This window comes from Aotus nancymaae, unplaced genomic scaffold (genome assembly GCF_030222135.1).
Source record: "Aotus nancymaae isolate 86718 unplaced genomic scaffold, 86718_ANA_hifiasm-v0.15.2.pri h1tg000012l, whole genome shotgun sequence".
In the NCBI taxonomy this organism is placed as follows: Eukaryota; Metazoa; Chordata; class Mammalia; order Primates; family Aotidae; genus Aotus; species Aotus nancymaae.
The window spans coordinates 38,246,091-38,268,906 of NW_026988423.1; the positions used below are offsets into that span (position 1 = coordinate 38,246,091).

Genomic DNA, 22,816 nt, shown 5'->3' on the forward strand with positions numbered 1-22,816 from the left:
CATTTCTTTTCACTCTTTTTTCTCTAATCTTGCCTTCTCTTTTTAATTCATTGAGTTGACCTTCAATCTCTGATATCCTTTTTTCTGCTTGGTCTATTCAGCTATTGAAACTTGTATATGTTTCATGAAGTTCTCATGTTGTATCGTTCAGCTCCATCAAGTCATTTGTATTCTTCCCTATGCTCTTTGTTCTCATTAGCATTTTGTCTAACCTTTTTTTCAAGGTTCTTAGTTTCTTTGCATTGGGTTACAACATGTTCTTTTAGCTCTGAGAAGTTTGTTGTTACCCATGTTCTGTCAATTCATCAGACTCATTCTCCACCCAGCTTAGTTCCCTTGCTGGTGAGGAGTTGTGATCCCTTGGAGGAGGAGAGGCATTCTGGTTTTTGGCGTTTTCATCCTTTTTGTGCTGGTTTCTTCCTGTTTTCATGAATTTATCTACTGGTGGTCTTCGAAGTTGGTGACTTTCAGATAGGGTCTCTTAGTGGATGTCCTTTTTGTTGATGTTGAAGCTATTTCTTTCTGTTTTTTAGTTTTCCTTCTAACAGTCAGGACCCTCTGCTGTAGGACTGCTGGAGGTCCACTCCAGAGCCTGCTTGCCTCTGGATCACCTGCAGCAGCTGCAGAATATGAAGGATTGCTGCCAGTTTCTTCTTCTGTTATCTTTGTCCCAGCAGGGTACCCACCAGATGTCAGCCTGAGTTGACCTTTATAAGATGTCTCTTTGGATATATGGGGGTTGGGGAGCTGCTTGAAGAGACTGTCTGCCCCTTCTGGGAGCTCAAGTACTGAGCCAGGAGCTCCATTTTTCCATTCAGAGCTGCTGGGCATGTATGTTTAACTGCTGCAGTGTAACTGATAATCACCTTTTTTCCCAGGTGCTCTGTCCTGGGAAGGTGGGGCTTTATTCATAAGTTCCTGACATGCTGCTGCCTTTTTTCAGAGATGATGCCCTGCCCAGCAAGGAGGAAGTCTAGTCACAGTCTGCCAGCAGAGGCATTGCTGAGCTGCCGTGGGCTCTGCCCAGCTGCTCTGTGAACATCGTTGCTGTTTTGTTTACACAGGTACAGTTAGAACTGTCTCTGTAATGGTAGACTGCCTTAGTAATGGTGGACTGACTTGGTAATGGTGGACTGCCTCAGTAAAGACAGATTGCCTTGGTAATGGCAAACTGCCTTGGTAATGCTGGACTGCCTCAGTAATGGCGGACTGCCTTGGTAGTGGTGGACTGCCTTGGTAGTGGTGGACTGCCTTGGTAATGGCTGACACCCTTACCCCCACCAAGCTGGACCGTCCCAGGTCCAGCTCCACTTGCTGTGAAACTCTCAATCCAGAGTATTTCAGATTGCTGGTCTTTGTGGGAGTGGGACCTGTTGAGCCAGATCACCTGGCTCCCTGTTTCAGCCCCCTTTTTTTCAGTTGAATGGGCAGCTCTGTATCCCAGGAGTTCCAGGCACCAGTTGAAACAGCTGCCAGATTTGTGTGTTTTCGTGTGGAGACCTGCAGCACTGGCTGAAATAGCCATGTGGAAACTCATGGTGCTTGTCAGTCCAGGAATCTCCTGCTCTGTGGGCAGTAAAAACTCATTTGGAAATGTGGTGTTCACTCACCTTCTGTGTTGTTCTTGCTGGGAACTGCACTCCAGAGCTGTTCCTATTTGGCCATCTTGGATCTCACTATTTATTTATTTATTTTTGAAATGGATTGTCACTCCATTCCCCCAGGCTAGAGGGCAGTGGCATGATCTCAGCTCACTGCAACCTCCGCCTCTCAGGTTCAAGCAGTTCTCCTGCCTCAGCCTCCCAAGTAGTTACATGCCACTATGCCCAGATAATTTTTTTTATTGCATTTTTAATAGAGAAGGGATTTCCCCATGTTGGCCAGGCTGGTCTCGAACTCCTGACCTCAGATGATGCACCTGCCTCTGTCTCCCAAAGCGCTGGGAATTACAGGTGTGAGCCATCATGCCCGGCCTCTTTATGCTTCTTGTATTTGCCTGTCTAGGTCTGTAGCAAAGCCAGAGAAGTTTTCCTTGATTATTAGCCCAAATATATTTTCCAAGCTTTTAGAATTGTCTTCTTCCACAGGAACACCAACTATGCTTAGGTATGGTCATTTAACATAATCCCAGACTTCTTGAAGGTTTTGTTTATATTTTCTTTTTCTTTGTCTTTGTTGGATTTGGTTATTCAACTCTGGATTTGGTTACTCAAATCCAGCTCTGAATTTCTTTCTGCTACTTGTTCAATTCTATTGCTGAGACTTTCCAGAGCATTTTGCATTTCTAAAAGTGTGTCCAAAGTTTCCTCAATTTTTTATTGTTTTTTCTTTAAGCTATGTATTTCCTTGAATATTTCTCCCCTGACTTCTTGTATTATTTTTTGGATTTCCTTGCATTGGGCTTCACCTGCTCTGGTCCCTCCCTGATTAGCTTAATAACTAATCTCCTGGATTCTTTTTCAGGTAGTTCAGGGGTTTCTTCTTGGTTTGGCTCCATTGCTGGTGAGCTAGTGTGATTTTTGGGGGGCGTTGAAGAACCTTGTTTTGTCATATTATCAGGGTTGGTTTTCCAGTTTCTTCTCATTTGGGTAGGCTGTCAGAGGGAAGCTCTAGGGATGAAGGCTGATGTTCAGATTTTTTTGTCCCGTGAGGCATTCCCTTGATATAGTACTCTCCCCATTTTCCTGTGGATGTGGCTTCCTGTGAGCCAAACTGCAGTGATGGTTGTCTCTCTTCTCAGTCTAGCTATCCAGACAGTCTACCCAGCGCCAGCCTGGTACTGGGGGTTGTCTGCACAGAGTCCTGTGATGTGAACCATCTATGGGCCTCTAAGCCATGGATACCAGTGCCCATTCCAGTGGAGGTGGCAGAGGATGCAATGGACTCTGTTAGTGTCCTTAGCTTTGTGCTCTAATGCTCTATTTGTGTGCTGGCTGGCCCCTGCCAGGAGATGGTGCGTTTCAGAAGGCATCAGCTGTAGTAGTGTGGAGAGGGATCAGTGGTGGGCAGGGCCCTAGAACTCCCAAGATTATATGCCTTTTATCTTCTGCTACCAGGGTGGGTAGGGAAGGACCATCAGGTGGGGGCAGGGCTAGGCATGTCTGAGCTGAGACTCTCCTTGGGCGAGTCTTGCTGCAGGGCTGCTGTGGGGGATGAAGGTCACTGGAGTTGGGTACCTAAGAGGATTATGGCTACTTCTGCTGAGTCATTCAGGTTGTCAGGGAAGTAGGGGAAAGCCAGCAGTCGCAGGCCTCACTCAGCTCCCACAGAATCCAAAGGGCTAGTCTCACTCCCAGTGTGTCCCCCGCAACATCCCTGAGTCTGTTTCCAGGCAGAGGGAAAGATGGGTTTGAAAACTTGCCTGAGGCTTTCCACCTCCCAGCTGTGGTGGGTGGGGAGGGCTTTAGTTCTTACCCCTGCCTGTGAAGCCTGCACACGAGATTCGTGCCCTCCCCCAAGTTCTGGCCAGGAGGTTTCTTGCCCTGTTCAAATCGTTACAAAGTTCAGTTAGAGAATTCCTTCTTCCTGTGGAGTTTTACCCCTGGCTCCTCTGGCCACCCTCCTGATGGATCCCTGTGGTGTCAGGCAGGAATGGGCTTCTGGGGACTCAGCAACCTCCCAGGGCCTTCCTGCTGCTTTCTCTACCCCTGTATTTCACCCAGCTCAGCTCACTAACTTGACTCAGTTCCAGGTAAAGTTGAAAACTTCTCCCACAGAAAGACCTTCAGCTTTTTCTCCAGTGGGGGTGTGTGTTTGGGAGAGGAGGGTCTCCCATTCCCACTTCCAGAGTTGGGGCACTCACAATATTTGGGGTGTCTCCTGGGTCCTGCAGGAGCCATCCACTTCCTTCAGAGGGTCTGTGAGTCCTCTCAGGATTGCTGGTTGGTTCTTGCAGTCAGTCTGGAGCTAAAATTCATAATGCAAGCTTCTGCATGCTGCTCTGTCTGGAACTGCAGTCTAGTCCTGCCTCCTGTCCACCATGATCTGTGATGAACATTTGAAAAAATATTATGTGGAATGGAGATTTTGTTTATCTTGGGTAAATTCCTAGGACTGGATTGATAATTTTATGCTTAACATATTTTTCTTTTTCTTAACAGCTTTACTGAGACATAATTCACATTCCATAAAATTCACCATTTAAAAAATACAATTTGATAGCCTTTAGTATATTCACAGAGATGTACAACCATCACCTCGACCTAATTTTAGAATATTTTTATCACTCCAAAAATGAAACCCTGTCAAACTCATTTTTCTCCAACCCTGTGTCTCAGCCCTAGGCCACCACTAATCTACTGTCTCTACAGATTTCCTTATTCTGTACAGTTCATAAGAATAAAATCATACAACATCTGGTATTTTATGACTGGCTTCTTTAACTGAAGATAACATTTTTGAGGGTCATCCACATTATAGCACATATCAGCAATTCATTCCTTGTTACTGCGGTATAGTATTCCATTATATAAATGTACCACATTCTGTTTATCCATTCATCAGCTGATGGACATTTGAATTGTATGTCTTGGTATGAATAATGCTGCTATGAACATTTGTGTACAGGTTTTTGTATGGACCTATGTTTTTGGACATATGTATGGACATATATTTTCATTCTCTTGGGTTTATATCTAGCAGTAGAATTCCCAGATCATATGGTTACCCTATGTGTAACATTTTGAGGTACTGTCAAAATGTTTTTTAAATGGCTGCATCATTTTACTTTCCCACCATCAATGTGTGAGTGTTCTGTTCTCTCCACATTCTTGCCATCATTATTATCTGTCATTTTGATTTTAGCCATCCTAGTGAGTGTGAAGTGGTATCTCATTGTGGTTTGATTTGTCTCTTTCTAATGATTAATGATGCTGAGTATCTTTTCATGTGATTATTGGCCATTTGTATATATCCTTTGGATAAATATATACTCAAATCCTTTTTCATTTTATAATAGGATTATTTTCTTTTATTGTAGAGTGATTAGAGTTTTTTATATATACCCTGTATAAGTGTCTTATCAAATATGTGATTACAGATATTTTTTTCCCCATCCTATGGGTTGCCTTTTCACTTTCTTAATGGTGTCATTTTAAGCACAGAAGTTTTGAATTTTTATGAAGCCCAATTTACCTCTTTTTCTTTTTATTACTTGTACTTTTGGTATCAAAGCAAAGAAACCATTGCCCAGCTTGTGACCATCAAGATTTAATCCTATGTTTTTTCAATGAGTTTAATAGCTTTAGCTCTTGTATATATGTCTATGGTTAATTTTTAGTTAATTATTGTAGATAGTATGAGGTAGAGGATCCAACTTCATGCTTTTGTATGCAGATATCCAATTGTCTCCACACAATTTACTAAAAAAGAATATTCTTTTTCTATCTAATTGTCTTCTCATCCTTGACAAAAATCAACTTATTATAAATGTAAGAGTTTACTTCTGGACTGTCAATTAACCATTGTGTCTGTCCTTATGCCAGTACCACACTGTCTTGATTATTGTAGCTTTGTAGTATGTTTTAACACTGGGAAGTTTGAGTTCTCCAACTTGGTGCTTTTTCAAAATTGTTTTAGCTATTGCAGGATCCTTGAATTTTCTTTTTTTCTTTTTTCTTTTTTTTTTTTTTTTGAGACAGAGTCTCACTCTATAACCAGGCACCAAGCTGGTGTGCAGTGGCACAATCTTGGCTCACTGCAACCTCTGCCTCCCAGGTTCAAGCAATTCTCCTGCCTCAGCCTCCCGAGTAGCTGGGACTACAGGCGCATGCCACCACGCCCAGCTAATTTTTGTATTTTTAGTAGAGACGGGGTTTCACCATGTTGGCCAGGATGGTCTCGATCTCTTGACCTCATGATCCGCCCGCCTCGGCCTCCCAAAGTGCTGGGATTACAGGCTTGAGCCACCGTGCCTGGCCAGGATCCTTGAATTTTCATATGAATTTTAGGATATAAAAAAGAGCTTACTGGCATTTTAATAGGAATTTATTGATCAATTTGAGGAGTACTGCTCATTTGACGATGTTGTCTTCCACCCATAGACATTTATTTCTATTTATTTAGAGCCTAAATTTCTTACAATAAAGTTTTGTCGTTTTCAGTGTACAAGTCTCACACTTCATTTGTTATTATTCTTAGGTATTTATCTTTTTAGTGCTAGTGGAAGTGGAATTCTTTTTAAATTTCATTTTGGATTTTTCATTGCTAGTGTATAGAAGTATAGTGGATTTTCAAATAATAATCTTGTATTCCACAACTTTGCTGAACTCATTTCTTGTAATAGTTTTTTAGGGAATTCCTTAGAATTTTCTATGTACAAGATCAGGTCATCTGCAAATAATTTTCCTTCTTTATTTCCAATCCAAATGCCTTTCATTTCTTTTTCTTGCCTAATTATCCTGGCTATACAGGACTAAATAGAACTGGGAGAACAAACATCTTCTTCTTGCTCCTGATTTTAGGAGAAAAGCATGATCTTTCACCACTAAGGATAGTGCTAGCTGAGAATTTTCATAGATGCTTTTTATCAGTTTGATAAAGTTAACCTTTTAGTCCTAGTTTTTGTAGTGTTTCAGTAATCAAAAAGCGTTGGATTTTGTCCAGTGCTTTTTCTGCATTTATTGAGTGAACCATGTGGTTGTGGCTTTTACTCTATTAATATTGTGTACTACATTAGTTTTTTACTTTCAAATGTTAAACCAACTCCAGAGATAATCCCACCTGGTCAGGAAGTATAATCTTTTTTATATGTGCTGAATTCAGTTTGCTATTATTTTTACATCTATAAGAGATATTGGGCAATAGTTTGTTTTCTTGTGATATCCTTGTCTGTTTTTGGTATCAGGGTTTTGTAGCATTCAATTCCTCTTGATTTTTAAACCTCATAGAGTGAGTTGGAATGCTTTATTTTTTCTTCTGTTTTTTGGAAGCATCTGTAAAAAGATGAGTAGTAGTTCTTCTTTAAATATTTGATATACATTTAACTTGTTAAGAAGTGCCAAACTTTTTTCTGTAACATTTTATATTCCTATCAGCAAAGTATAAAGGCTCAAGTTTCTCCAGATCCTCACAATATTTGTATTATCTTTTTTTATCACAGCCATTCTAGTTGGTGTGTAAAGAAGTATAACATCTGTCTTAACTTACATTTTTCTGACAGCTTATAATATTGATAATCTGTTTATATTAGATAGATAATATAGCTTTATATTAGATAGATAATATAGCTATATATTAGATATTACACCAACACATATATATATAACAGATATATGTTATACATATATCTAAATCTTTATATACATATAGCATATATAGTTATATATAAAGATCTTTACATATCTTTATATATATAAAGATTTGGATACATATGATATATATACACACATAAAACTTATATATATGTTTTTTATATATATATATGTTTGTATAATATCCAAATATTTCTTTTTTAAAAAAATTAAGTTGTTGGCCGGGCGCGGTGGCTCAAGCCTGTAATCCCAGCACTTTGGGAGGCAGAGGCAGGTGGATCACGAGGTCAAGAGATCGAGACCATCCTGGTCAACATAGTGAAACCCCGTCTCTACTAATACAAAAAATTAGCTGGGCATGGTGGCACGTGCCTGTAATCCCAGCTACTCAGGAGGCTGAGGCAGGAGAATTGCCTGAACCCAGGAGGCGGAGGTTGCGGTGAGCCGAGATCGCGCCATTGCACTCCAGCCTGGGTAACGAGCGAAACTCCGTCTCAAAAAAAAAAAAAAAAAAAAAAATTAAGTTGTCTTCTTTTTACTGAGTTTTAAGAGTTCTTTTTATATCCTGAATTCAAGTCCTTTATCACGTGTGATTTGCAAGTACTTTCTCCCAGTCTCTTGCTTGTCTTTCAATTTCTTAATGTTTTCTTTTCAAAGCAAAAAGGTTTTAATTTTGATTAATTCAAATATTATTTCATGTATGAAATATGTTTTTGGTATCATATCTCTAAGAACTCATTGCTCAATCTAAGGTCATGAAGAACATTTTGTTTTCTTTGAAAAGTTTTATTATAATAGCTCTTACGTTTAGGTGTATGATCTATTTGAGTTGTTTTTGTAGATATGCTGTAGGTAAAGATCTGTATATGCTTTTTCATATAAACATATAAACATACCAGCACCATTTGTAGAAAAGACTGTTTTTTCCCCCACCGAATTGCCTTGGCAACTTTGTTAAAAATTAAATTGACCATAAGAGTTTATTCTTTTGTGCATTCTCAATTTTACTTCATTCTCAATTCTACCTCTGCTTACCCTTATACCAGCACCACATTGTCTTGGTAATTACACCTAGGTAGTAAATTTGAGATCAAGTAATATAAATCTTTTTTTCTTAAAACTTCCCTGGCTATTCTAATTTCTTGGATTTCCATGGAAATTTTAGGATTATTTTGCTAATTTCTACCAAGAAAAAGCCTACTGGAAATTTGATAGGCATTGTTTTGAAGCTATAGCTCAACTCACCTAGATTGTCTAATTTGTTGATATAAAGTTATTCATAGTATTGCCACAGAAACTTTTTAATATCTATAGGGTTGGTGGTCATGTCCTGTCTTTCAGTCCCAATTTTGGTAACTTGTTATGTTTTCTAGTTTTTCTTGCTCATCCTATGTAAAGATGTGTGAAATTGTAAAAAGTCTTTTCAAAGACCACTTTTGATTTACATTGAAATTCCCTATTTGTTTTTCCTCTGTTATTTTTCCATTTTCTATGTCATTCTTCCTAATCATCTTTTGTTTTTTCTTTCTTTATTTTTGCTTGTGTTGGGCTTAGTTTGCTCTTCTTTTTCTAGTTCATTAGGTGGAAGTTCAGATTATTGTTTTGAGAGCTTTATTTTTTTCTAATATGGGTGTAATATATAAATTTCCCTCTAAACATAGCTTTAGTTGTATTCTGTAAGTTGCATATTCTTATAAACTCAATCCAAGATACATTGACTTATTTTACCAAAAGTTATCTAGAAGTACAATAGTACCCCCTTATCCACAGGGAATATACTGCAAGACCCCCATGGATGCCTGAAACCTCTGATAACACCAAACCCAACTCCTGTCCATCAGTACACATCCTGTCTTCCACCTGCAAATAAAAAGTCTTTTTCATCTTAACTAAGCGCTTACGCACTGTGGCCATAGCTTCTGTGGTTTGAGGCGTGTGCCAGCAAAACTAGCATGAATTTATTTTTCTTTCATCACAATTTCATGGATAGAAGATTTGTTCTTACCATAAATCTCAGCAACATTAGCATATAGTTTTTTTTCTTTCCTTATTGAGAACTTTCACCTTTTCCCTTAAAGGAAGCACTTCATAGCTTCTCTTAGGTGTATCCAAACTGCCAGCATCACTACTCTTGTGCTTTGGGCCATAAAGTAAAATAAGAGTTACTTGAACACAAGCACGGTGACACTGGGACAGTCAAACATAACCAAGAGCGCCGCTAAGTGGGCGGGTAATGGGTGGGTAAGGTAGGCAGCATAGAGACCCCAGACATAGTAATAATTCATTTCCCAGGAGAAACAGAGCAGGATTTCATCATGCTACTCAAAATGGCTTATAATTTAAAACTTATGAATTTTCTATTTCTGAAATTTTCCATTGACTGTTTCAGACTGCAGATAACTAAAACCACAGAAAGTGAAAGCAAGGATCAGGAGGGATTAATGTATGTTGTTTTAACTTATAAATATTTGAAAAATTCCCAGATTCCTCCCCACTGTTGATATCTAATTTAATTCTTTTGTGTTCAGAGAATATCCTTTTTTATTTCATTTCTTTTAAATTGTTGAGATTTATTTGATAGTATAGCATATCATCTATCTTAGAGAAGGTTTCAAGTGTACTTACAAGAATATGTATTATGCTGTCATTGGTTGACTCAAGTGTTCTCTCGCTCTCACATGAAGCTGGTCAATAGTGCTGTTCAAGTCTTCTATTCATTTAGTGATTTTCTGTCTACTTTTTCCATCATTTATTGAAAGTCAAGTTTTTAGGTCTCTAACTTGCTGAATGGTTTATTTTTCCTTCCAATTCAGTCAGTTATTGCTTCAAATATTTGACAGCTCTCTTGTTTCACGCATAGACATTCACAATTGTTATATCTTCCTTTTGTCATTATGAAATATCACTGTCTCCAGAAATATTTTTGTCTTAAAATATATGTTGCTATTAACATAGCCATTCCTGTTCTCTTATGGTTATTGTTTGCATGGCATATACCTTCCCTCTTTTATTTTTAAATTCTTGTGTCTTTGAAGCTAAAATATGACACTTACAGACAGCATATAGTAAATTTTTTTTCATCCAGTCTAACACCTCCGCCTTTTGAGTAGTCCATTCACATATGTTATTCTGATATGGTTAAATTTACATTTGCCATTTTACTATTTGTTTTCTATTATGTCTCATGAGTTTTTGTTCCTTGTTCTTTATTCATTATATTCCTTTGTATCAAATAGATACTTTTAGTGTAACATTTAATTCCTCTTGATTTTTTGAACTGTATTTTTGTACTTTTTGTAGTGGCAGGTTTAGGGATTACAATATACATCTTAATTAATTATGGTCTACATCAAGGGAATCATAACAATTCTGGCAAACTATGGAAACTCTGTTCTAGTATACCTTCATTCCCTCAGCTTCCTCTGTACAGTTATCATACATATTAAATCTATATATGTTTTAAATCAATAATACAATGTTATAACAATTGCTTTATGTAATCATATAAAAGAAATTAAGAGAAGTGAAATATATATATTTATATGGACTTCTTTTTACTATTTTTAACTGTGGTAAACTAATATAACATAAAATTTCCCATATTAATCATATTTAAGTGTAGAGTTCAGCATTATTAAGCTCATTCACGTTGTGCAACTACTGCCATCATCCATTTCCAATTCTCTTTTTATTTCATAAAACTAGAATTCTACCATTAAACAGTAACTCCCCATTCTCCCTACCCTCAACCCCTAGAAACCACAGTTTTACATTCTTTGACTATGAGGTTAACTATTCTACGTATGCTGTATAAATAGAATTATACAATATTTGTTTTCTTTGTGACTGACCTATTTTACTTAGCATAATGTCTTCAAAGTTCATCCATGTGGTAGCATATTTTAGAATGCCCTTCCATTTTTAAGGCTGAATTATAGTCCATTATGTACATCGCGTTTTAAAAATACATTTACCTATTGATGAACCTGTGGGTGGCTTTCACCTTTTGGCTTTGTGGATAATACTGCTATGAACATAGTTGTGCGTATAGCTCCTCAAGATCCTGCTTCCAGTTCTTTTGGATATATAACCGGAAGTTGAATTTCTGAATCATATGATAATTTCATTTTAAAAATTGTGTAGCAACAGGTCTCACTCTGTTGCCCAAGGCTAGAGTGCATCGGCATGATCATAGCTCACTGTAGCCTCGACCTCCTTGGATCAAATAATCCTCCCACTTCATTCAGCAATAGCTGGGACCACAGGCATGCACCACCATGCCCAGCTGGGTTTATTATTATTTTGTAGAGACAGAGTCTTGCTATGTTGCCCAAACTGGTCTTGAACCCCTGGCCTCAAATGACCCTCCTGCTTTGGCCTCTCAAAATGCTGGGATTACAGGCATGAGCCACTACATCCAGCCTCATTTTTAACTGTTCAAGGAACCACCATATTGTTTTCCATAGCAGCGCTACCAAAAGTGTTCCAATTTCTCCACATTCTCACTAATGTTCATTGTTTTCTGTTGTTTTCAATGTGTACATTGTGGCCATTCTAATGGGTATAAGACAGTATTTCATTGTGGTTTTGATGTGCTTTTCATTAATGACTAGTGATGCTGTGCTTCTTTCCATGTGCTTATTATCCATTTGTATATCTCCTTGAAAGAAACATCTGTTAAGTTCTGTGTCCATTTTTTAATCAAGTCATTTGGGTTTTTTGTTGTCACTGTTGTTGTTGGGTTGTAAGAGTTCTTTATATATTCTGGACATAAACCTCTTATCAGATATATGACTTGCAAATATCTTCTCCCATTCTACTGGTCCCTTTTTCCATCTACTGATAGTTTTCTTTGATGCACAGAAGTTTGGAATTTTGAGGTAATCCAATTTATCTGCTTTTTATTTTGTTTTGTTTTGTAGCCTGTGCCTTTGGTGTTTTACCCCCCGCAAAAAATCATTGCCAATTTCAATGTCCTGCACGTTTCCCCCTGTGCTTTCGTCTAAGGATTTTATAGTTTTAGTGCCTACAGTTAGGTCTTTGACCCGTTTTGAGTTAATTTTTGTATATGGTTTAAGCGAAGGGTTAATTTTATTTCTCTGCATATAAATATCCAGTTTTTCCAACACCATTTTTTTAAAAGGCTATTTTTTCCCCCATCCAATAGTCATGGAACTACTGTCAAAGTTTATTTGACCATATATATATGTGAGGGATTATTTCTGGGCGGTCTGTGCTTTTCCATTGGTCTACATGTCTTTTTTTTTTGTTTTTCTTACAGAGATTTTATTGCATTTGGTCCACAGTCTGTAATTATCTTATGGTGGGGGTCACTGTGCAGTACTTGAGAGGGTGTGTGGCCGGTGGGGGTGGGGGAGACAGAACAGTATAGCTGGTCAGGCCCCGAAAGGGGAGAAGGAGGCTCCTTAAAACCTACTGAGGGACTGGGTGCCGTGGCTTATGCCTGTAATTCTAGTACTTTGGGAGGCCAAGGTGGGCCAATCACCTAAGGTCAGGAGTTCAAGACCAGCCTGGTCAACATGGTGAAACCCTGTCTCTACTAAAAATACAAAAATTAGCCAGGCATGGTGTAGAACCTGCAGTCCCAGCTACTCGGGAGACTGAGGCAGGAGCATCCCTTGAGACCAGGAGGTGGAGGTGCAGTGAGACAAGATTGCCCCACTGCACTCCAGCCTGGCAATATCAACAACAAAAAAAACCTACTGAGGCCACAGTGGGGTGGGGGAGATTAGCATGGAGAGGGGGTCAGGCTTAGCCCCGACAACTCAGAATTTCATTTCCTTGTACGGGCCTCAGTTTCTGCACTGGTCCCTGGGACAGGTCTGAGGGTCTGAGGTTGGTCTGTGGGGCCTAGGAAAATCCAGCCACTCAGGAACCTCAGATATTTAGCATCGTGGCTGGGCCCCCTCTTCCAGGAGACTCATTTTCCAGCACCCTCTCCACTGCCCCCCGCCCCCATTCCTCAGGAAAAAAAAATACACAGATAGATAGATAGATAGATAGATAGATAGATAGATAGATAGATAGATAGATATAGATATAGATATTTAAATAATTCCTGAAACTTTTGCGGGTACAGAAACCACAAACTAATTGGCTGACAAAAGGGGGAAGAGGCAAAGCAACTGGAAACCTTCAGGGACCCGTTTCCTCCGTGCCCAGGTATCTTCTCCTCAGCACAGCTCAACGCACATCCTGGACGTGCCAGCAGGGACCCTCACCCTACACGCATGGGGATACGGCCTTGACCCCTTCCCCCACGGCCCGGTGGCTCAGTCCTGCGAAGGAACCAAGGCAAGAGGGGAAAAAAGCCCTGCTGCCTGATCCCACGCTGCCACTCACAGACCCTCGGTTGATTGGCAGCACTAAACAAAATAAAACAAAAGAAGATGAAAACACAGAAAAATCCAAAAACCCAGACGGTGAGACGATGTGGGGAGAGAGCGTGCTGGAAGCCTCAGTAGCCGGCCTCCTCCTGGTAATAAGGGGGGTATTCAGGGGCCTCCCCCGGCACAGGCCGTCGCCGCACCCAAGGGAGCCCCGTGGGCCACTGTGCCTTGCGGGCAATACCTGGGGTCGAATATCTGGAGGCCCAGGCTGAAGACCTGGCCGCCTTGTTGGCGCCCTGCGTGTAGCCCTTCTGCAGGGGCACGGAGTAGTTGTCACACTTGTCGGTTCCCAGCTCGGTGTCACAGATGTGCCTCCGGGTCCCGGGAGCCGTCATGCCCACCTGGCTGGCACACGTGTTTATCCCCATCTGGAGGCTGATGGTCGAGTGGTCCGTGGGGAGGGCAGGATGTGGTTCTTGGGGTCGTAGAGATGCCTCCTCGTGCCGTACGCAGTCATGCCCGACTGGCTGGCGTATTCGTTGGTGCCCACCTGCAGCCCGATGACGCACTGGCCGGCCTTCACGGTGGCGTCGTGGGAGTTCCGCTCCTGCTTCTCCGAGTACTTGACGCCGATGTCCGCCCCGCTCTGCAGCCCCTCAGTCTCGGCCCTCCCCGCCAGGGCGAGAAAAGACACCTGCACCTGCGTCATGTTGCCACGCTCAAACTGCTCGTTGGCCTCAAATAGGTCGCGGCGGGCTTGTAAGAAGTTTGAAACCAGGAAGTGTGAGACCTCCAACTTTAATTCTTCATTTTCAAGATTGTTTTGGCTATTTTGGGGTCTCTCAAGATTCCATATAAATTTCAGGATGGATTTTTCTATTCCAGACAATAAAATTGGAATTTTGATAGAAAATGCACTGAAACTGTAGGGCAATATTGACATCTTAATGATATTAAGTATTCTAATCCACGAACACATTTACATGTGTCCTCTTTAGTTTCCTTCACAATATCTTATAGTTTTCAGCATACAACGTGTATTAGGTCATTCTTGCATTGCTATAAAGGAATACTTGAGATTTAGTAATTTATAAACGAAAGAAGTTTAATTAGCTCATGGTTCTGTAGGCTGTACAAGCATGGCTCTGGCATCTGCCTAGTTTCTGGGGAGGCCTCATGAGCTTTTACTCATGGTAGAAGGCCAAGCAGGAGCAAGCACTCACATGGTGACAGCAGGAGCAAGAGAGAGGGTGGGGGTGGGGGCCATACAGTTCTTAACAACCAGATCTCACAAGCAATCCTCTCCTATCATGAGAACAGAACCCAGGGGATGCCGCTAAATCATTCATGAGAAATCCACCCCCATGAATCCAATCACCTCCCCCAGGCACCCACCACTGGGGATTACATTTCAACATGACATTTTTTTTTATCCTATAACTTTGCTGAATTTGTTTATTAATTCCAACAGGTACTTTTCATATGTGAAACTATTAGGGTTTTCTTTTCTTTTTTTTTTTTTCCTTGAGACGGAGTTTTTGCTCTTGTTGCCTGGGCTGAGGTGTAATGGTGCAATGTCAGCTCACCGCAACCTCCACCTTCCAGGTTCAAGCCATTCTCCTGCCTCAGCCTCCTGAGTAGCTGGGATTACAGGCACACGCCACCACGCCTGGCTAATTTTTTGTACTTTTTTAGTAGAGACTGGATTTCTCCATGTTGGTGAGGCTGGTCTCGAACTCCCAACCTCAGGTGATCGGCCCACCTCGGCCTCCCAAAGAGCTGGGATTACGGGTGTGAGCCACCGTGCCGGGTCACCATTAGGGTTTTCTACATATAAGATCATGCCATTTGTAATCACAGATAATTTTACTTCTTTTCCAATTTGGATGCCCTTTTTCCATCCTAATTGCAATGGCTGGAACTTCCAGTATTATACTGGATTTTGGGGTTTTTTGTTTGTTGTTCTGTTGTTGTTGTTGCTGTTGTTGTTCTGTTGTTGTGGTTGTTGCTGCTGTTGTGGTTGTGGTTGTGGTTGTGGTTGTTTGAGACAGATTCTTGCTCCGTTGCCCAGGCTGAAGTGCAGTGGTGGGAGCTTGGCTCACTGCAGCCTCCACCTCCTGAGTTCAAGCAATTCTCCTGCCTCAGCCTCCCAAGTAGCTTGGATTACAGGCATCTGCCACCATGCCCACACAATTTTTGTATTTTTTATAGAGACGGGGTTTCACTATGTTGGCCAGGCTGGTCTAGAACTCCTGCCCTCAAGTGATCTGCCCACAGCAGCCTCCCAAAGTGCTGGGATTACAGGCATAAGCCACCGTACCGGGCCTCCAGTATCGTATTGAATGAAAATGTCAAAAATAGACATCCATCCCTTGTTCTTAATCTTTGAGGAAAAGCTTTCTGTCTTTTACCATAGTGCACGATGCCTGCTATAAGCTTTTTATATATGGTCTTTATTATGTTGAGGTAGTTTTATTCTATGACTAGTTTGCTGAGTGTTTTTATCATCAGAAGGTGTTTAATTTTGTCAGATGTTTCTTCCACATCAATTGAGATGATCGTGTGTTTTTATTTCTCTTATTTTACTAATGTAATGTATTACATTGATTGATTTTTGTATGTTGAAACATCCTTGCATTCTAGGAATAAATTCTACATGGTCATGGTGTATAATCTTTTTAGTATGCTGTTGAATTTGGTTTGCTATATTTTGTTGAGGATTTTTGTATCAATATTTATCAGGGACGCTGGTCTCCAGATTTCTTGTAATGTATTTGGCTGGCTCTGGTATCTGGTATTTTAGGGCAATGATCATCTAAAAGAATAAGTTTGGAAGTATTCCTTCCTCTTCAACTTTCTGGAAGAGCTTGAGAAGGATTGGTGTTAATTCTTCAAATGTGTGGTAGAATTCACCAGTGAAGTCATCTGGTCCTGAGATTTCCTTGATTGGGAAGTTTGCGATTATTGACTCATTCTTTTAGTATTCATAAGTCTGATCAGATTTTCTGTTTCCTCATGATTCAGTCTTTGTAGATTGTATGTTTCTAGGGTCCATTTCATCTAGATTATCCAATTTGTTGGTATACAATCGTTCATAGTATTCTCTTATAATCCTCTTTATTTTTGTACAATTGATTGTAATATCCTCTCTTTTACTTCCAATTTTAACCATTTGAGTCTCCTTTCTATTTTTTTCTTGGTCAGTCTAGCCGAAGGTTTGCCAATTTTGTCAATCTTTTCTAAGAACCTATTACTGGTTTTGTTGATTATCTCTATGATTTTCCTATTCTCTATTTTGTTTATCTCTGCCCTAACCTCTATTATTGCCTTTCTCCTGCTAGCTTTATGTTTAGTTTGTGCTTCTTTTTCCAGTTCCTTAAAGTATAAACTTAGTTTGTTGATCTGAAATATTTGTCCTTTTTATTGTAGCATTTCTAGCCATAAATTTCCCACTTAGCACTGTTTTCACTGCATCCCAACAGTTTTGGGATATTGTGTTTTCATTTTTACATGTCTCAATTATTTTCTACTTTTCCATGTGATTTCCTATCAGCCTATTGGTGTTCAATAATGCATTATTTGATTTCCACATACTTGGGGATTTTCCAGTTTTCCTTCTGCTATTGATTTCTTGTTTTATTTCATTGTGGTCAGAAAAGGTATTTTGTATAATTTCAGTGTTTCTAATGTATTACGATTTGCTCTGTGGCCGAACATATGTCTACTCTGGAGAGTGCTCCACGTGCACCTGAGAGAAATGTGCTTCAGCTGTTGTTCAATGGAATGTTCTTCAAATGTCAAGTAGGTCCAACTGGCGCATTTTGTTGTTCAAGACCTCTATTTCCTTATTAACCTCCTGTCTCGTTGTCTACATAGAATTTTCTATCAGCTCACATATTTACTTTACCGGTACTCCTCATTTCTTCATGTGGATTTGAGTTACTATAAAGTTTCATTCCCTGCAGTTTAAAGAAATCTCTTTAATATTGTTTGTAACTCAAGCATGATAGCAACACATTTTTTCAATTGTTTTGTATTTAGAAATAACTGGCAAGGTTCTGGTAACCTTGTGCAGTCATGCACTGCATAATGACATTTCAGTCAGTGATGGACTGCACGTACAATGATGCTTCCATAAGGTTTTTTGGGTTTTTTTTGAGACAGGGTCTTGCTCTGTCACCCAGGCTAAAGTGCAGTGACACAATTACAGCTCACCACAGCCTCGATCTTCTGGGCTCAAGCAATCCTCCCACCTCAACTTGCTGGGTTACTGAGACCACAGGCACATGCCACATGCCTGGCTATTTTTATTATTATTATTATTTATAGAGACGAGGTCTTGTTATATTGCCCAGGCCTGTCTCAGACTCCTGGGCTTAAGTAATCCTCCTGCTTTGGCCTTTTAAAGTTCTAGGATTATAGGTATGAATCACTATGCTTGGCTCCCATAAGATCATAATACTGTATTTTTACTATACTTTGTCTATCAGACATGTTTAGATACACAAATACTGACCATTGTGTTACAGTTGCCTACAGTATTCAGTACAGTCACATGCTGTACAAGTTTGTGGCCTGGAGCGTAGGTTATACCATATAGCCTAGGTGTGTAGTAGGCTATGCCATCTAGATGTGTGTAAGTACGTTCTGATAATCACACAGCAAAATCACCTAATGATGCATTTCTCAGGACATATCCCCATCGTTAAGCAACACATGACTGTATTTGATACAATAGAACATTTTTGTCAAACTAACGAGTATAATGACTGACCAGTATCTCCTAATCATACTAGACAATGTGGAGAGGAAGAAAAGATGTGCTCACAGACTCAGATTTCCAGCTTAAGCACTGCATTAATGACATGAAAGTTTCTATAACTGTCCTGAAAGAAACTCCTCCTCTAGTTACAGAGCTGAGATTGCTGAAAACTAAGCCTAGAAGCTCATCCTGTGAATAGCTGAAATACAACACAAATTGAATTCCCAACTGTGTTCCTCTGATTGAGCTGCTACAACAAAATATATTAGACTGGGAAATTTATAAGCAACAGACATGTATTTCTCACAGTTCTGGAGGCTGGGAAGTCCAAGGTAAGACACTTGGAGATTCAGTATCTAGTGAAGACTCACTCTCCGCCCCACAGACCATGCCTTGTTACTGCATCCTCACGCAGTGGAAGGGCAAGACAGCCCCTTTCAACGTCTTTTATACGGACAGGCATCCCATTCACGAGGGCAGAACCCTCATGACTTAGTCGCTTCCCAAAGGCCCCACCTCTTATACTATCAACTGGGGATTAAGTTCCAACATAGGAATTTGAGGAGAGGGGACATCAGCATTTAACCACAGCACCAACCTAGCAAGATGTCTGGTGTTAAAGTGAAGGCCTTGATTGGGAAGTAATGGGGTCTGGAAACTGGAATAGGAACACATGGAAAGATCTTCATGAAGGTGGGAATGTTGAAACTCAAATTCTTCTGAGTCTTTCTTGCCAGTAGGAGAAGTTCTTCCATCCGCGTTGAAGGATCTTAACTCTGCTCTGCCTAAGCAACCTGTATTGGACCTTCTGAGTCACCTACCGCTGAGTCTCCTTGGGACCCATCCCCACCAACCCTCTTTGCTTCTAGACCTATAAGTCCATTCAAGTCCCAGCAGCCTCTAAAAGGTGAAGCACAAGGTGTGACCAATAAGGAGGGGGGCTACATTCCAAGAGAACTACATGTTTTTCAGATTTATACAGACAGAACTTTGGGGAATATGCGTGGAAAGAGATATTAAGGACATGGGAGAATGGTGGAAGGAGCATAAAGTTGGGTCATGTCAAGTTTATCAATATGGGCCCATGAAGCAAAGGTTCTAGACATAATGCTACAGCTCAGAGAGCAAGAAACTACTCTAACCATGTGTTTTGTTGATTGGCTGCAACATAGAACAAAATGTGGGGTACACTAAATGAAGTTGAAATGCCAGAGCTGCCTTTCTGCACTGTAGAACACAGGTCTCCAACCCCCGGACTGGTCTATGGCCTGTTAGGAACTGGGCTGCACAGCAGGAGGTGAGCAGGGTGGGGGTGAGAAAGCAAGCTTTACTGCCTGAACTCCACCTCCTGTCAAATCAACAGTTACATTAGATTCTCATAGGAGCACAAACCCTACTGTGAACTGTGCATGCGAGGGATCTTGGTCACTTGCTCCTTATGAGACTCTAACGCCTGATTATGAGGTAGAACAGTTTCATCAGGAAACCACCCCCCTAACCCACAACCATGGAAAAATTGCTTTCCATGAAACCTGACCCTGGTGCCAAAAATGTCGGGGACCACTGCTGTAGAGGAAAGTGTCCAAAGGCTCAAGAATATTGGAATGTTAATATGGCCTCATCACGTAAGACCTGCTCACCCAGCCCAGGGTCTGGAGGACCCACCTGTCATCACACTGTGAGAAAGAAATTTGCGAGAGGAGCCCCAGCATCTTTGAAGAGCTCTGTAGTCGCTCTCTGTTGGTCAGAAATTGCAGCGAGAACTCCTGCCACTGAATTGGGAAACCTAAATGAAATGGAGATAATTGGATCCTGGGATGGCAGGGGCCAAGTGGTGACATAATCACCAAAGGCAAAGCCAGTGTGGTTAGTGGAACACAGAGCAGAGTCAAAGCAATAAGAACAGTCTGGCTCACAGAGACTGTGACGTTGGTAGGTTGTTCATGATGTCTCTAATCTGCTGAAGTCTTATTTGATTTGTATAAGTGTAAGGGTTCCAGGCCAAGTAGACAGAAGTCTAACTTGAATCATGAAAATAGAGAGTCACAACCCATTTGTCAATTCTCAGACTTGACCCAGTGTACAGATCCAGAACCCCCTGAATGAAGGGCAGGCCAGATTCTCTTGAGGAAGGATCCCACTACTCAGCCAAAAGTGCATACTGTTAATTTTTCTCCCCTGCCAACAATAGCCCTTTACTGTGGTGACAGTGCATTAGGGGAAAGAAAATAGACTTTTCAGGGATTACTGGTTCTGAACTGATACTAATTCTAAGAGACTCAGAAAGTCTCTGTGGTACACAAGTTAACATAGGGGTTTACAGAGATCAGACAATTAATGGAGTTTTAGCACAGGTCTATCTCACAACGGATAAGGTGGGTCCCTGAACCCATTTTACGGTTATTCCACTGAGTATATGCAAGACATAGACTCAGTAACTGGCCAGGTCCCTATATTGGCTTTCTGACCGGTGGAGTGAGGGCTATTATGGTAGGAAACGTCAGGCAGAAGGTCCTAGAACTGCCTCTACCTAGGAAAATTGTAAGGAAAAAACAACAGCATTTAATACATTCCTGGAGGGATTCCAGAGATTAGTGCCACCAAGATCTTGAAGAGGAATGCAAAGGTGGCAATTCCCAGTACATCCTCATTCAACTGACTGGTTTCGCCTATGCAGAAAGCAGGCACATTTTGGAGAATGACAGTAGATTCTCATAAGCTTAACCAGGTGGTGACTCCAAGATATGGTCCAGATGTGCGACTCCAGATGTGGTTTCATCACTTGAGCAAATTAGCACATTCCCTTGTATCTGGTATGTAGAAATTGATCTGGCAAGTGATTTTTTTTCCTCAAAACCTGTTAGTAAAAGCCATCAGAAGCAGTTCTTCCACATGGGCCATATGATCCAGCAGATTCAATGATGCTTGAAGTGTCAGTGGCAGATAGGGATGCTGTTTGAAGCTTTTCACAGGCCTCTATGGGGAAATCACAGTGTGAACCATCAGGATTTGGGAGCAAGATTTGCCGTTCTCTATAGACAACTTGTCTCCTTTTGAGAAAAGCCTTTTGGAGTACTACTGGACCTTATTAAAGACTGAGTGTTTAACCGAACCAACAACTTACCATGCAACCTAATCTGCCCATCATGACCTGGGTGTTGTCTGGCTTACCAAGCCCTTAAGCTGGGTGTGCACAGCAGCACTCCATCATCAATGAAAGTGATAGAGTTGAGATCAGGCTCAAACAGGCCCTGAAAGCACAAAAAAGCCCATGAGGAAGTGATCCAAATGCCCATATTCTCCATCCTGCTCCACTGCCTTCTCTCTCCCAGTACACATGTGTTGCCTCATGGGGACTTCCCTGTAGATCAGTTGGCAGAGGAAGAGAAAACTCAGGCCCTGTTTACAGATCATTCTGTGCAATATGCAGGCCTCACCCAAAAGTGGAGCTGCAGCACTCCAGCTCTTTTGTGACACATCCCTGAAGGACAATGGTGAAGGGAAATCCTTCAAGTGGGCAGAATTTTGACCTGTACAGCTGGTGTTTCACTTCGCTTGGGAGGAATAACAGCCAGACATGTGATTATATGCCAACTCATGGGCTGTGGCCAATGGTGTGTTAGATGGTCAGGGTCTTGGAAGAAATATGGTTGAAAAATTGGTGACAGAGGCCTAGATAAGAGGTATACAGATAGACCTCTCTGAGTGGGCAAAAGCCGTGAAGATATTTATGTCTCATGTGAATGCTCACTAAATGATGAGCTCAGCACAGGAAGACTTCAATAACCAAATGGATAGAATGATCCACCATGTGGATTCCAGTCAGTCTGTTTCCCCAGTCACCCCTGTCATCATCCAATGGGCTTATGGACAAATGGCCAGGGTGGCAGGGATTAAGGTTTTTATGCATGGGATCAACAACATAGACTTCCACTCACCAAGACCAACCTGGCTACAGACAGTTGGTGCCCAATCTGCCAGCAGTAAATTTAGTCCTGATGTGGTGCCATTCCCCTGACCACCCAGCTATCTGGCAGGAGGGTGATTACAACGGCCTACTTCCACCATGGAGGGGTAGTGTTTTGTTCTTGCTGGACTAGATATTAACTCTAGATACAGACTCACCTTCCCTGCATTCAATGCTTCTGCCAAAACTACCATTCATGGACTTATAAAATGTCTTATCCACCATCGTGGTATTCCACATTGCATTGTTTCTCCCAAGTAACTCACTTCATAGCAAAAGAAGTGGGGCCCATTCTCATGGTATTCACTGATCTAACCATGTTCTCCACCATCCTGAAGCAGCTAGATTTGATAGAAACATGGAATGGACTTTTGAAGACTCAGTTACAGTGCCACCTAGGTGGAAATACCTTTCAGGCATAAGGCAGTGTTCCTCAGGAAGCTGTATATATTCTAAATCAGCATCCTAAATATGGTGCTATTTCTTT

At 41.0% G+C, this 22,816-nt stretch overlaps 1 pseudogene; it reads right to left on the reverse strand.

The window, feature by feature from the left end:
- Window positions 1–13,728: 13,728 nt before the first annotated feature.
- On the reverse strand, window positions 13,729–22,554 carry LOC105715029 (calponin-2-like; annotated as a pseudogene).
- Window positions 22,555–22,816: the final 262 nt, after the last annotated feature.